At 36.6% G+C, this 17131-nt stretch overlaps 1 protein-coding gene across 3 annotated transcripts in view; it reads right to left on the bottom strand.

Moving 5' to 3' along the window:
• Window positions 1–17131, bottom strand: part of ENOX1 (ecto-NOX disulfide-thiol exchanger 1) — a 677866-nt gene that overhangs the window by 210680 nt on the left and 450055 nt on the right. The gene's annotated exons all lie outside the window — the stretch shown is intronic.

The raw sequence follows: 17131 nt of genomic DNA, 5'->3' as shown, positions 1-17131 counted from the left end.
ATACTAAGGCATTGATAGTTACTTGGTAGACCACAAAGTATCTCATTAGCAATGCCTCATGGCATTGAATGCCTTATAGCCTGAAATGAGACAGGGACCTCATACTTTTTTTTTACATTCATCTAGTCTGTCAATTTATCTAATCTACTCTTCTCATTCTGTAATTGAAAAATGGAGTAAGGTGCCCAAGATCATAAAACAAATCTGAGAGGGCTATCTCTTATATGTTTTTAAGCTTATTATCCCTAATATTACAGCTCTCCCCAATTTGTCTGCCTATAACACCTAAACATGTGTTGAATGTTAAGGAGAAAGTGAAGGAAATAGTATGGTGTTTTAAAACCTGCCCTACTCAAGTCTCCATTTGATAATTTTATCATTCTTTAAAAGCCACTTTGGAGAATATAAAAGATTTTTAAATAGTCCTTGATTTACAAGGGGAGAGAAATAATAAACTAAGAGACATATAAATGAAAATCAGCTTTTAATTTTGTGTAAAGAGAAAAACAAAATTTTCTACTCATCCATTATTAAAAAATCAAGAACAGCTCATATGATGGATAATGAAAGCATAAATAAACTTTATATTATATTATATTATATTATATTATATTATATTATATTATATTATATTATATTATATTATATTATATTATATTATTATTATGGACAGATAAGGGAGAAAGAAGAGTGAGGATAAAGAGGTGAAGGGGAGAAAGGGAAAAATAGCAAGGTAAGGAGGAGAAGACATAAACAAAAGAGAAACATGAGATAGAGATATAGGGACATCTAAAAAGAGAGATTCCTACAGAAAAAAAATAAGATAAATATACTAGCACAGAAAGATGGAGGGAGATGAGAACCAGAGGAAGAAAAAGGGGAGAGGAAAGGGGAAGGATACAGGGAGGGAGATGCACACAAAGACAGAGAGACCGGAAGATAGAGATAGAAGCACAGCATGTCAGAGAGACAGAGACAGAATTTAATAGAGAAAGAGACAAAGACACAGAGAAATCATTCTTTCAGAGGAAATCAGAAAGACTCCTACAAAAACAACAAAGGAAATACAGTGATAAGAGATTGGCTTTTCTAAATCCTGGCTACATTTTTATTCTTTACATGTGGATTCATATTTTAATTAAGACAATACTAATAATAACCACACTCTTGGAAATTCTATGATCAGAAAAGTAGACTTGGAAAAGGTCCACAATAACTCACTGCAGTTAGTAACTGGCCCCACAGGTCAGGAGTCTGAGCAATGGCAGGAGATATAGAGACGTGAATTTAGTGAGGGGAAGACACACAGACACCCACAACCAAAACCACACCACTAAGAACAACAATAACAGAAAACCTTTTTAACAATTTTCTAACTATTGAGCTTTTTCGAAGAAGAATGGGTTACCTTAAAGAGGTAAGGACCCAACTTCTGTCTTTGACATCTTCAAGGAAATATTGGAGGACCACTTGCTAGGTCTGTTGTAGAGGGGATTATTGTTTGGATATGGGTTGAGTTGGATTAGACTCCTTCTAAGATCCTAGTCAACTTTGAGATTTGTGATTTTACTTGCAATTTTGGTAGCCTCTTGGACAACTATAATGGCTAATTTCTCAGAGCAAGACACTAAAGAAAAAAATATTTAGCTAACAAATTGCCATTTAAAACTAAATTGGATATTTGAGCTGAATATGACTCACTATCATGAATCTGTGTAATGGTGCTTTCCACTTCAGTGCAGGGATATGGAAGACTGAGAGACTGAGAGACTTCAATCCCAGTTAAAAAAAAATGAATAAATAAATGACCCAAAGATATTTGTCTAAGTCCAACATTTTAAAAATGTTGCAAAAGATATTTCATTTGAAATTATGCATTTTATGCTTGACTTTATATTTAAAATTATGTTTCTGTTATTCATTTCCTGGTTTTTTATCTTATTCTAGTCACTAGCCATCATTTCTTAAATTATCACTAAGCTTTTACATAGCATTTTACGTTTGAAAATCCCTTTTCAACATTTTAATGTCCATTTCTTGTTAAATGTCTGTGATATAGGTCTTCCTCTCCCCCACCCACATGCCTTAACAAATGAGAAAGGAAAGCTTAAGAATTGTTTTCAAAGTCCCACATGAGACCATAACCACATTGGAGCATTTATGATTCATGACCACTTTGGGGCCAATCAACCCCTAGCTGATAACGCTTGCTCTATTTACAACCCTTTAGCTGTTACCTCCATCTTTATGTGACCCATACCTATTTCTGATGCACCTTTGGGACAAAATTTCTATATATGGCCATGGTTCCATAGGAGACAAGAGGAAAAGGAGTTAGAATTTATAGTCTAGGAGTCTTCCCTGACTTATCTCTGATAACAATAGCAGAGTCTCTGGAATAGGAAGAAAACTGGAGAGGGAGGAAACAAGGGATACATCCTAAGGACTTGGGTTTGTTATTTAATATTGTGTAAACTTGGGCAGATCATGGAAGTGCCTAGTTTTTTCATTTATAAAAATGAGCAGGTCAGACTAGATAATCCCTAAAGTCCCATTTAACTCTGGATCTTAGCATTAGGGTCATTTCTATCCTTCTGGCCTGTGTGTATCTACAAGTCTTTAGCACCTACTCTGTGCAGGGCATTTCCTGAGTGATGACTGTATACTAAAAACACTGTATTGATGTCTGTAGGGGAATCCAGGTGTTAAGTCTAAGCAGTGTGTGTGTGTGTGTGTGTGTGTGTGTGTGTGTGTGTGTGTGTTTGTTTAGTTTCACAGTCCTTAGAAGTATCCTGTAAGTAGCAGGTCAGTATATCACAATTCTCAATAGGATTTCTGGATTAAAATGGACATTTAGGTAAACTGAGGCACAAAGTAGTCATGTGCCACAGGTCAGGCACTTAGTTGGGACAGAAGAGTAATTGTATTTTTTTTCCATCATGGAAGCACTCTGTCACTGAATTGCCTCAGATGATGAATTCACTTAGGAAATCCCCAAATTGTCTTATAGCACTGAAAATAGTTGGCAAGAGAACATTCAAGTATTATAGTTGGTGTGTATTATTATAGAATAATAGGGAGAAGGAAGAATTTAGGATGCAAAGCTCTTGCCATCACAGGTCCTAAAACAGAAACTGCAAGGAGCTTTTCAGATGAGAAGCATTCTTGTGAGGGCAAACTAAACAGTCAGGTGTTATGGCTCTTCATTTTATCACTTTAGCTATGGTTTTATACACGGGGGAAAAATCAGCTTCCTAACACTTTGTCATTTTGGGCAGTGATAGACAGGGGATGACAGCTCTTCAACATGACTGAACTTTATTCTTTGAAAAGCTCTGGAAATCACTGCAGCATCTGGGATGGACGTATGGCATCAAATACAAAAGTGAAAGGAGTATTATCACTATGTTGTCCTACTAGTGCTTCAGTATATGAATATAAACACACACACACACACACACACACACACACACACACACACACACACCCTTTCTACTTAGCTAACAGTAAAAAAATCAACCCCAAGTTATCTTTCCATAAGGTTGACTCTCTGTTAATATAAGCTGTGGTAAAACACTGCCTTAACATTTGCAAAAGTCCAAGAAGACTTACAGCTCCCTTCCTTTGATAGCAGGTAAAAGAATTCAAGAAAGATATTTTGAGATGAGATATTTCTTCTAATGGTTCAGTTCTTATCACTTTACCAAGAGAGGATGGAGGGAGAATGGCATTTTCATAATTGGTCAATATGGTTGATTTATCTATGCCCTAGACCTTATGGCCTCAATTACAATGGCAGAACTCCAACATGGTTAAGGTAGCATATTTCCCAGGAAAGGATGTCTTGTGGGAAACACAAAGTAACATTTAAGATATGTATTTATTGTAAATTCTCTAATGAATATGTGTGGTAATGGCCACAGGATGTTTTAAGATATTGTCCCATTAGTAATCTAGGCATACTGCATCTTATTATTAAACATGAAATAACACGTTGAGCAATGAAAATTGGTAAATATTTTCTTCTTACTATCTGCTTCAGATCAACCTTAGCAGGCAGTACCATCTTTTTAACCTGACTATTGGGGGATCGAAGCAAAACAGTGAAAGTTTAATTTCCTTTTCATAATCCCTGAAATCTAATTGAAGTCAAGGCAGATTCCATATTAGAAATAATAATATATGACAAACTTTGTGCTGCAAATAACTGATATGGAGTTGTGATTACTGTGGCAGAAATTTTTCATGGGATCAAGATAACTTCAAACTATTTTAAGAAGGAGGCAACTACAATCAACACATTTTCCTCCTGAAATAATCCCACAAAATCAACGTGGTTTATTATTAGTTATTTTTCACTATTCTAATAACACAGGACATGTCATTTTCTTATAATCTGTTCAACAACATCAGGATTTCAGATCACCAAAAATAATTTCTAGTCAATGCTTTCATGCAGACACTTCTCAAATGTACTACAGTTCCCCAACCAAAATGGTGGGATAGAATAATAGCATAGTTTCCCTATTATTGACAAATGCTTGGGACGGCTTGACTTTGCAGGCAGTTTCTCTGCTGACCACTCTCTTCTACAACAAGTACAAAATGAGATAAAGTATAAATTCTGAGATCCATTTTCAAAATTCTATGATTCTAAAGAATATGGTACTTCATTCACATAGTTAATTATGGAATCTCATCAGCCAAAGAGGTCTAACTAACCTGCAAATTACAATGGAAATGACATAAAATAATCTGAGCTCTGAAATAGTAGACTGCTCACAATGTGTGATGTGATTCAAATATCAGGTTTGAAGTCAGAAGCATGAAGTAAAATTGTCCCTCCTCAAGTACTAAATAAAGAGTAACATACTTAAACATGCAGGCTTATCCCTAGGAAAGTTCCTACAAGGCTCTTGGGATCAGTGCAAACTGTGCAGACATGACCTAAGTGGGAATATTTTGGGTTTCCCATGCAGTGCATCTTCATTTAACTTGATTTTGGCTCTATTCAGAAGATAACATTGTTCTTGAGTTATAAAAAAAAAAAGTGGTCCCTTGATTCTGCTGGGCTGAATGGTTCCACTAGCATCAGGTGAAGAGGATGTGGAAAGAAAGCATGGTTTATAATTACTGGAACATAGTAGCACAGGCTCAGGAGTTAATGATAGATGGACATCCCAGAAAACCCCTTCATGCTTGGGAGTTCAATGCCATGGAATGCTGCTGGAATGTCTTAGAAAGAATTGCCTTTGGGGAAGAAAAAATGGTAGAAACTAAATAATCCCAGGAAGACTTGAAGCTTTGACTTTGTTTTAGAGTGTGATAAATAATGGCAGTCAACATACTTGATCTTGAAAGCTCCAATTAAACATTTCTTTGATCACGAAACTATCTGATGTGTTGAAATGATGAAGAATTTGCAAATTTATCTTCTGTTGTTTCCATGACACCATGCTTAAAAGTTCATCAAGAAGTCTTAATGAACACTTGGAAAATTCTAGGAGCAATAGAGATTCTGAGCTAAAAGCACTTAGCTCTGACTGCCAGAGGGTAAGTAATTGTTTGAGTTTCTGCTGTAGAATTGTCCATGATCAGCCAAGGATAAACTTGGGCAAGGTCAACTTTGCAGAGGCATTTCCTCTAACAAGAACAGCAAAGAATTATTGAGTTTCAGACACCAGATGTGGAAGTTGCTTAAGTAAATGTAGCCTCCACAAAGTCTCACCTTAGAATTAGGCTTTTTTCACCAGTACAACCAGTGCAACCCATTAGGTAGGTGTAACTGGTCTGAGGACACAAGGTTTGATCACTTATTGAAACTCATCTTCAATTTTCCCCCTTTGAGCAAAAGTTAAAGTAATTGTCAAGTGATATCCTATGATGTCAGAACACGATTATAGATTTACAGCTGAAAGTGATGGAGAGGAACCTTAACAAAACAATGGGTAAAAAATGAACATTGACCATGAGGAATAGTTCATGTAGAGGGCCTGGAAACTGAGGTGGTAACAGAATATTTATACCTTAATCACTAACTCAGGAAAGAAAACATCATGGATAGGGAATAAACGAATGGAAACAAAGTGACTTGGATTAGTTTCAGTCACACATATAATATGGAACAATAAAGAAAATATTCATGAACATCAAAGTAGAAATATTCATTTACACGGCTCTGCCAATACCATGATATGCACCAGAATACTGGTCCAATTAAACTCCGCATTCCAAATTAAGGTCCTACTATGCAAGGTATATGTAGAGACAGTGCGACATAATGGATAGAGTACTGGGCTCTGAGTCAGGAGGATTAGGCTCAAATTAAGCTGCTAAAACTTAGTAGCTGCGTCCCACTGAGCATATTCATTTCACTTCACATCTAGGGTGGTGCACCCTACCACTTGTCTACTAAGAAGAAACGGCTCCAGTGAACCAGGAATCCTCCACATTGAAGAGATAATGGATCTTTTGCATACATGCATATTGCAAGGCACTGAACTAGGGGCTGGGGATACTAAGGCAACCTTCTCCCCCCTAAAATTTCTGGAGGGGGTTGATATGCAAATAGATAAGATTAATACAATGTAGGATTTGATAAAGGCAAAAGAAAAGTACAGTCAGACTCTAGGAAATAAAGGAAATTACCAAAAACTATTTTTCCCAATTATATGGTAACAAAACTGCCAATGGGGAGGAAATAGATGAATACTTGATATAAAAGATGACAAAAGAAGAAATAGGCCAAATAACTCACTATCAGAAAAAGGAACAGAACAAGTTATAATTGAACTTCCAAGGTGGGAGAGAAAGCCTCCAGACCAAATAGATTTACAATTGAATTCTATCAGGAAAGTCAGGAACAATGAATTCCAATACTATATAAAAATTGTTTGCAAAAAAATAAGAAAAAAAGATATCCTTCAAATCTCTCTACAATACAAAATGTGGTCTTCATAACTAAACCAGGGAGGGGCAAATCAGAGAAAGAAAATTTCAGAACAATGTACCTAAGGAAAATTTTAGTTAAAAAAAATTAGCAAAAAACAACATATTAGAAAATTTATACAGTATGACCAGTTTGGGTTTATTTCATGAATACAGTATTGAATCAACATAAAGAAGAATATAAATGTAATAAAATATGTTAACAACATATATAATAAAAATATGTTTATGTCAATAGATACTAGAAATGCTTTTGGCAAAATCCAACACTCATTTCTATTAAAAACTCTAGAAGTCACAGGAATAGACTTTTCCTAAATACAGTACCTAGTAAAATCCAAGAACAAATTTTATGTATAATGGAGAAAAGTTAAAGGCCTTTTCCAGTAACATTAAAAGCAAAGGGAAGGATGTGAATAATCATCATTCATATATACTGTAATGCTAGAAATGCTAGCTATACCAACAAAACCAGAACAAGAAGTCGAGGGAATATGCACAGGCAAAGAGGAAACAAAATTATCACTTTTCCCAGACTGCATAATGATGAACTTAGAAAACCACGGAGGGTCAACTAAAATTTTCTTGAAATAACTTCAGCAAAGTTGCAAGATATAAGATAAATTCACACGAATCATTAGTATTCTTATACATGACCAACAAAAAAGAGCAGGTAAGGCTAGAAAGAGAAATTCCATTCAAAATAACTACAGAAGCTGTAAAATAATAGGGAGCACATCTACGAAGATTTTTCCAGGGACTACATGAATGTAACTATAAAAAACTCTGAAGAACTAAAGACAGACCTAAATAAGTGGAGAAACATTCACTGCTCATGGATAAGTCAAGCCAATATAATAAAATGCAACGCTAATTCAATTAATTTACTTATTCACTAGAAAAAGAAGATTTCATAGACCTAGAAAAATACAATGAAATTCATATGGAAGAAAAAAGGTCAAGAATCTCAAAGGTAATAATGAAAACAAGTGGGAAGGAAAGGGTCTATTGGTACCATATCTTAAACTTTACCAAAATGCAGCAATCATTAAAATGATTCATACTGGTGTGGAGAGAACGAAATTGAGAGAGAGGGAGAGACAGAGAGGGAGAAAGGAGCAGGAGAAAGGAAAGGAAGAGGGAGAAGAAGAGGAAGAGGGAGAGGGAGAGAAGATGAGAAGAGGAGAGACAGACACAGAGACAGAGGGAAACAGAAACAGAGAGACAAAGAGAGAAAGACACAGAGAAACAGAGACGGAGAGGGACACAAAGAGAGAAGGGGTGGTGGTGGTGGTGGTGGTGGCGGCGGTAGTGGTGGCGGTAGAAATCAGACACACAACATGCAGAAGCAAACACAATAGCAGGATGGTTGATAAACCAAAAGACTCAAATTACTGAGGAAAGGACTTACTATTTGACAAAAATTACTGGGAAAAATAGACAGCAGTCTGGCAGAAATTGGGCTTAGACCAGCACATCATAACATGCACCCAGATAAGCTCCAAATGGATATATGACATAGATTTAAAAGTCACATAAGAAACAAATTAGAGGAGCAAAGAATAAATTACTTTAATTAGGGAAAGAGTTTGGGACTAAATTAGTCATAGAGGATTATACAAGATAAAACAGACAATTTTGCTTATATAAAATTTTAAAGTTTCACACAAACAAACTGAATTGGAAACAAATAAATGGGGAAAAATTCCTTTCAATATTTCTCTGACAAAAGTCTAATACCTAAGATATATAAGGAACTGGTTCAAATTTATAAAACTAAGACCAATTTCCCAATAGATAAAGATCAAAAACATATGAAAAGTCAGTTTTCAACAGAAGAAATCTAAGCTATCAATAATCATATGAAAAGGTGCTCTAAATCATTAATAATTGTAGATATGTGGATTAAAGAAAATTTAAGATTCTATCTTACACCTATCAGACTGGAAAAGATGAAAGAGGGAAATGACCAGTGTTGGAGAGGCTGTGGGAAAACAAAGATATCAGAACACTACTGGTGGAGTTATGGATTGGCTATCATTCTGGAAAGCAGTTTTGAATTGTGCTGAGAGAGCTAGCAAACTATATATAACTGTTGACCCAGCAATGCTACCTCTAGGGCTGTACTTTGAAAAAAAAATTAAAGAAAGATAAAAAGGAAATGTACGTAGAATAATATTTATAGCAACTCTTCATCATAGTCAAATGGTAGAAACTAAGGAGGTGTTCTCCTGTGGGGGAATGGTTAAATAAATGGTGGTATATAAATGTAATGGAATGCCATTGTGCCATAAGAAATGACGAAGTGGTCTATTTCAGAGGAAACTGGGAAGACCTTTGTGAAGTGTTGCAGAGAAAAGTGAGCAGAAATAGAACAATTTATATAATGATAACATTATAAAGAAAAGCAACTTTGAAAAATTTAGAACTCTGATCAATGCAAAGATAAATCACAAGTCTAAATGATAAATGAGACATTTCACTCATCTCCTGACATAGAGTTGAAACTAAAATGCAGAAAGAAACAGATTTTCTGACATGGCTAATAAAAGAATTTCTTTTGAGGTCTGTGCAACTATATATTGAAAGTTTTAATTAAAAACATTAATGGCTCAATGAGGGCAGGTAGGGGAGGATCATTTTTTTGTGTTTATTAACTGAAAAAATAAAATTAAACTTTTTTTAAGAAAAAATAAAATTTGAAGGAAGAGACAGCATTTTAATATGGGGAGATCTGAGAAGTCTGTGGAGAAAGTGACAAATGTGCTAAACTTAGAAGGCAGAAAAAACTTGAAAGGCAGTAATGAGGAAGTATATTCCAGGCACTGGAGACAGATTTCATACATGCAAAGAAGTGGGGGATAGCATACTAAGTTCAATAAACAATAGTTTGGTTTGAATACATGGAGGGAAATAATATGAAATAAAGTCAGAAAGGCAGGTTGGAGCCAGATTGTGAGAAGTCTTAAATGGCAGATCAAGGATGTTGTATTTTATCTTAGAAGTAGTAGGGTGTCACTAAATGGCTTTGATCAGGTCAAAACCTGTGCATTAGGAAGAATTTTTCCCCCTCAGAGTTATGCCAAAGATGGCCCAGAATGGTGAGACTGAAGACAGAGAGACTAGTAAAGAGATTATCACAATCATCCATTGAAGAGATAAGATTTTGAACTAGGATGGTATCAGTGTGAGTGGAAACAAAGGGATGGATCCAAGAGAGTGATCAATTGAAAAAATGTGTCAACTAAGTATATTTGGGGGTCAGGAGAATCAGAAAGAAAAGAGTCAAAAACGTTTTGGAAAGAAGAGAAGATTGCATTCACCCAGATTGCAATGGAAAGAATTATACTCAAAAAGGTTTCTGTGGGACTGTATGAGAAATGTGGTACTCCAGAGGGAATGAGGGGTAGTAGATGCATTGGAAGAAAATACTGTGTGAAAAGGCATCAGGCAGAATATATGGTAGAGACGGCCACTAAGAGATGATGCTAAGTTAACAGATGTGATACCACAGCCCTGCTAACAGCTGACTGGGAGTCTGAAAACTGCAGATGTGCCAAAGGTCTAGCTATTTGAACAGAGACAGAAACAATGAATACAAGATTGGGAACACTGGCTATGGGTGTGCATCTGAATCCAAATAACATGACATTGGCTTCCTCTTGTAAGTTTCCGGTTCAGCAGAGAACACTCTGAGAAATGCTTTGATAATATCCTGTAACTGAGTTGTTCTTATAATTTCAGTACCACGTGTAATGATTTCTAGTGGTATGAATCTGATTCTTCTCTAAGAAGCTTTCATTCCAGCATTGATAAGAATACTCACTTCAGTGAAGGTACCATGCTGGATATTTATGACACAGCTTCCAGTAATATCAACTGGATGACTATTGTAACCTTAAAAATACACTGTGACCTAAGCAATTTCAGCAATGTGTTCCACGAAAAAATTACATGGAAGATGTCTTTACTGATTCAATCATGTGATCTAATGTCAAATTATGAAAGATATCTCGTATTTTTCAAGATTCCAATGATCACCATGTTTATATTTCTAGGGGCTGATTAAAGAATTAAACAGGAAGAAAGGGGATTGGATTGCATTTGGGAAATCGTTTAGTCTCTCACAATATCACATTGCTCTCCAGTGCAATAGGGCAGTGAGGTGGCGCGGTGGATAGAACACTAGGCCTACAGTCAGGAAGACCCGAGTTCAAATCTGGTCTCAGATGTTTTATAGCTGTGTGGCCCTGGGCAAGTCACTTAACCTTGTTTGCCTCAGTTTCCTCATCTGTAAAATGAGCTGGAGAAGGAAATGGCAAATCATTGAAGTATCTTTGCCAAGAAAACTCCAAATGGGGTCAGTCACAAAGAGTCATTCATAACTCAAAAATGACTAAACAACAATTCCAGTCCAAAGACAAATCTTTTTGATACAAACATCCTCTCGGCAATGCTATAAGGCTCTAAATCTTTGAACATTTCAATCCCTGAAGAATAAAAATTACAGATAAAATAAAGGGTAACAGAGAAATTGGACAGTTAAGTGGCCAGGCCTGGAGTCAGGAAGATCTGAGTTCAAATATGACTTCAGACGCTAGCTATTATGACCCTGGGCAAGTCACTTAACCTTGTTTGCTTCAGTTTCCTCATCTGTAAAATGAGCTGGAGGAAAAAAAATGGCAAACCACTTCAGTATCTTTGCCAAGAAAACCCCAAATAGAGTCACAGAGAATTGGACATGACTGAAAAATGTCTAAACAACAACAAACAAAACTGGAGAAATTCATGGTGGTCAAAGCAGGCTGCAGAATATTTCTGATAGTAACTGGTACATGAGAAAGAACATGGGGGACACCATTGAAGAAATGCGTGGATGAAGAATCAAATGAGCTGATCACATGGTAAGAACAAAGAATACCAGCTGGACGGTCCAAATGCTGCACTGATACTCATGAAACATGATAATACCAAAAGGAATAACTTTAGCCTGTGGAGTAGACCCACGGCGAAGGATCTGGGAGAGAACATGACTAAGAACTGCGGAGAATGACACGGGACAGTCTGTGATCTTCGCTGCTCAAATACTCCCTTCCGTACACCTCTTCTGGAATTCGACCCTCACTGCTATGTTTTATATATTTTCTATAAAGAATGTCTTTATATATGCATATATAAATATATATAAACTTTAGATATAAAAATATGTATAAACTTTACACATATAAATACATATAAACTTTATATATATAAATATGTATAAACTTTATATATATATATAAACTGTGTATATATTTTGTATAAAGTATATATTTATATACTTTTTTTTGTATATTTTGTGCATACCTATATGTGTACGTTATCTTTCTGGATAAAATGTAAACTCCTTGAAGGCAGGATTGTTTGATTTTCGTCCCTAGCACACAGAACGCACGTAAAAATTATTTGTTGATGGCTTGCTTGCTTGGTCACAGTGACAGAGGGAACACATATCATTGAGAACATATTCCATTCTGAGTCCATTTCTTTCTCGCACTCATCACCATTTATAAATGCTACAGAAAATACTGTAGCATTCTAGGGCCTCCCCCCCCAACCCCCCCAGTGATTCTATGAATGTGATATTACTCCAGGTCTTAGCTAGTATGCGAAGATTTAAGATCACTTGAAGGCAGGCAATATGAACTGTTGTAATAGGTCTGGGGTTTCTTTTGATGGAATATGCTTGAAAGGCTCCCTTAAGGTAACCTTTTTTCTTGAAAAAAAAAATACAGACTTACCACCCAGTAGGATTCCATGCAGCAGAGAAGCAAGACTATCATGGTGGCTTACTGTTTCTGGGCATTTTGTTTCTGTCTAGGGCCATATTCTGTTGGTTGGCTAGCTGTCTCAAGGAAGGGGATCAAAAGCATAAATAATGTGTGTTCCCTTTCTAGGGTTTCATGTGCTTCAGGTCACAGTTGTTATGATGCCCCAGAGTCTAGTTTTAGTCTTGTGATAAGGGAAGGTCTGTGATAAATTTGCTTTACAGGTTGAGTGGAAATTGCCTACCTGATCAAATAGCCTGAGATTCCTACTCACATCCTTTAAGGGTTTGCCATTTCAAGGCTAGGGATATGACACTAACACACACACATAAAGCCCTTTAAATCTAGAAAGGCCTCATAATAAAAATGTTGCTACATGTGAGATATGATGGAACCATAGTAAAGTATATAAATACGTACCCTAAGTCATCGCCGTGTTTTTCAATACACTGGCCTACACTGTAAATAGTAAGGTTATTTTTACCACATTGTTATCAGGTACTGAGTACCTATTGGGTATTGGATAGGTGGCTCTCTCAGATTTTTATTATAGCTCTTTCCACATTCCTCAACACAGTTAAGCTGTCTTCAGCAAGCCAACTTCAGACTGAGTTTATGCCAATATTATCCATGCTGAAGCATGTGAAGACACAAAATATGGATTTACATACTAGAAAAAGTGTTGGGCTGGCTAGTCTATACTTAATGTGATACAGAGAAGAAATTTGCATTGGCCACACAGGCCTGAAAAAAAAAAAGGTCATTTGGGCTACTATGACCATGTAGCATTATTTAGCCATGGTTTCATATATTTCAAGTCAACAGTGAATGAAAAAGAAATGGCAAGGTCTTCACATTAAAAAAAAAATTGGCCACTTGGCTATATTTGCCAATCAAACCATAGCAAGTTAATTTTAGTCTATTAAAAATTGAAAGATCACCTAGTTAAGAGATACATGATACATGATAATTATAATATTTTGGGATTTCAGGGTATAAATTTTGAGACACTGTGTTGCATAGAGGATAGAGAGCCGGCTTTGAGATAAGGCACACCTGTGGTTCAAATGTAGTCTTTGATACATTCTGGCCATGTGACCCTGGTCAAGTCTTTTAACTTTTCTGTGCTGCAGGAAGTTAAGACTGCAAGTTAAAAAAAAAAAAGAAAGGAAAAAAAAAGAAGAAACTGACTTCATTGTTGGAGAGAGTTTCCTCACCTGAAATTCCTCCCAATGTATTTGCCAGTACAGACCCTATCCCATATCATTATCCATCATTTCTACTGGCATAAGAGTTTAAGCTTAAGAATAGTTAGCATTTTTGTGATATCTTCCTGGAGTAAAAGTGGTGTACCATGGGGGTCTGTTCTGGGATCAATTATATTCAAAATCTTTGTAACCGAGGGTTGGAAGGGACCTTGGAGATCACACAGGCCACAAACCATTACTTGTCTCCACAAGGCTCTTCTCCAGTGTCTCATGGTGGTGTGGAGGTGACCCTATGGTCTCAAGGCTATGTCAGTGGAGTGACTAGCTCTGACACTTTGGGCCATGATGGCCTAAGTACTAGGAACACAAAGGAACCTATGGCATGCTCCCAGCAGATGTAAAAATAATCTGATGAGGTTGTTTCAGCCACGTACGTATGGTTTGTAAGGAGAACATAAGGAATATCCAAAAATATGTGAAAAATATGTTTGCCACGAGAGCTGCTAGAAAGTCTATATTTGTGGGTTGCTGTGGAGGAACAGATAGTCCAGGAGTTGGAAAATGTTACTTATCATCTGATGCCTAGTTTGCTAAAGCATCAGTGCCAAATGCAAATAAAAACAGAGCTTTGTGGGCCACATAAATTACCATTATCTATGTTGTACTGCGCTTTTATTTTGTTAAACATTTCCCAAATGCATTTTAATCTGGTTTGGGCAGTGCTTGAGAGTTCTGAGGACCTTGAGTTTGACATCTCTGCACTGAGGCCTGTAACAATGATCTGCAGGGAAGCCAAGTGTATCGATGGTGATTTTTTTCTAGCTATCTGCCAACATATTAGTAGTTCAGTTCTTAGTGAAGGGAAATCTTGTGGTATTCCACTGCTGGAATGTTCACAGAACTGTGTGAATCAGGAATTTCTTTATTCAATATGTCAGGATATCACCCTCTCTTCTCACCCTTTCCTTGCCTTAGTTCAGTTGTGTGATAGGGTCTATGTCTTTATTTGAAATACCCATTTTGGGTAGAAGTGTCTCATGTATATGTTCCTGAGGGCTATAATCCCATCAGCTGGCCTTTCATTGAGGTTACACCCAATCTCCCAATTCTCAGTCAGCCTTGACCTAGCCTAGCCCTCCATTGTCTTACCTCCCTAAGGCCCCAGGCCATTTCCCACCTTGATCCTTACTGGGCTCCATTCTTCCTTGGCCAGGTCCCAGGCATTCTTTTCATCCCAGCTTATTGGCTACTCCTGTCCAGATCCTCCTTAGATCCCTCCTATAGTCACCCCAAACTACCTGGCTACTCCTTGATCCCTCCCACAGTCTTTTTGTATATAAGATCCATCTTGTCTCCATTAAGCTGCTCCGATTCTTATAATGTAGCCGCTGCTCCGATTCTTATAATATAGCCGCTGCTCCGATTCTTGCAATCTAGCCAATAGCTCATTAATGTTCAGACTCCTTAAGAGTTCTAATAACATCCTTAAGGATGTTCTAATAAAACTTGTCTTTGGCTGGAAAGAAAAAGAGTATCTCTGAGACACTATTTTTATTGGGTATATAAATTACCCCTAGGGCAGCTAGGTGATAGAGTATTAAGCCTAGGGTCAGGAAGATTCATCTTCGTGAATTTAAATCCAACCTCAGACTCTTACTAGCTGTGTGATCCTGGGCAAGTCACTTAACCCTGTTTGCTTGTTTCTTAATCTGTCAAATGAGCTGGAGAAGGAAATGGCAACCCACTCCAGTATCTTTGCCAAAAAAAAAAAAACCAACCCAAAAGGGGTTATGAAGAGTTGGACATAACTGAAATGGCTAAACAATATGAATGACCCTAGTTCTATGGAAGATAAGAATTAAACTTTAAAATGACCTTGAAAATATGTAAACTGACCTGTGACCCCACCAACTTCTTGACCATCCAGTGCAACTCTTGTCCATGTCCTTTTATATAAATATTTATTAATTGTTTGCTATATGTCAGGCACTGTGCTAAATGCTGGAGATATAAATATAATAAATGCGACAGCTCCTAACCTCAAAAAGCTTACATTCTTACACACACACACACACACACACACACACACACAGAGAGGAGGATATTCGGGGGAAAGTTGGCTACTAAGTAGGTGAAAAAGTTCAGAGATTTGATTTGAGCTCCAAGTGAAGCAAGCATGTCTGGGGCCCCTCATGAAATGGTGGTCCAGGTTAGGGACTCACTAACCACATAATTATCACTGTCCTAATTTCTATCAGAATACTCAGTGTTGCTTACATGGGAATCATTATTAAAATAAGGTTTAGCTCCCGAGGGCAGAGATTTCAACATACTGAAGGCCTTCCTTCCTTTGACCTTGATAAAGAAGAGTGGGGTGAGGGAAGAGAGGATGGTTCTTCAATAATGGATGAAACTTCATAAGCATAAGTATCCATAAAAATGGGTTATTTTAATGATGAATTTTTAAAGGTACATCCCTAACCTCTGAGGATGATTTCAGAAAAAGTATTTTGTCACATTAACTGCCTTCTCTGTCAGGGACAGAATGCTGGATGGTATAGACCCATGGGTCTGACTCATTATGGATTTTCTCATATCTTATATGCTACTAATATTATTATGTGCTATATGTAAATGATGGCCGTGATATTAAATTAATAATAAGAACAAAAGAACTGTCATTCTGGTTCACATCCAATATGAACCTATATAGATAGGGCCCGATTTAACCAAATACATTATGAGCAATTATGCACCAAACTATACAATCTTGAAGTCAACAAAAAGCAATGTTAGAGACTGTATATCAACTGGACCAAATCCCATTCTCTATTCCTCAGTCCACAAGGGGTAGGGATGTGTGTACGTGTGTGCGTGTGTGTGTGTGTGTGTGTGTGTGTGTGTGTGTGTGTGTGTGTATGTGTAAGGAGTAATGCTCAAGTAATATTAAATTTGTGGATTCTGAACATCTGAATTTGTTGTTTTTCTTTTTTTAATCGTTACAGCAATTTTATTGTTTCACTGGTACAAAATCATGATACTTGTGTAACTCATTTTCCCCTAAATTTACAATAATGAAAGTTATATATAAACTATATAGATTACAATTTCCTTATTTTTATACTATTTAGAACAAAATTTCCTTGATAAACACACCCAATAATGAGT

Source organism: Phascolarctos cinereus, unplaced genomic scaffold (genome assembly GCF_003287225.1).
Source record: "Phascolarctos cinereus isolate Bilbo 61053 unplaced genomic scaffold, phaCin_HiC Scaffold_7;HRSCAF=346, whole genome shotgun sequence".
Classification (NCBI taxonomy): Eukaryota; Metazoa; Chordata; class Mammalia; order Diprotodontia; family Phascolarctidae; genus Phascolarctos; species Phascolarctos cinereus.
Note: the sequence above shows the minus strand (reverse complement) of the source record. Positions and strands in the feature narration are given on the sequence as shown.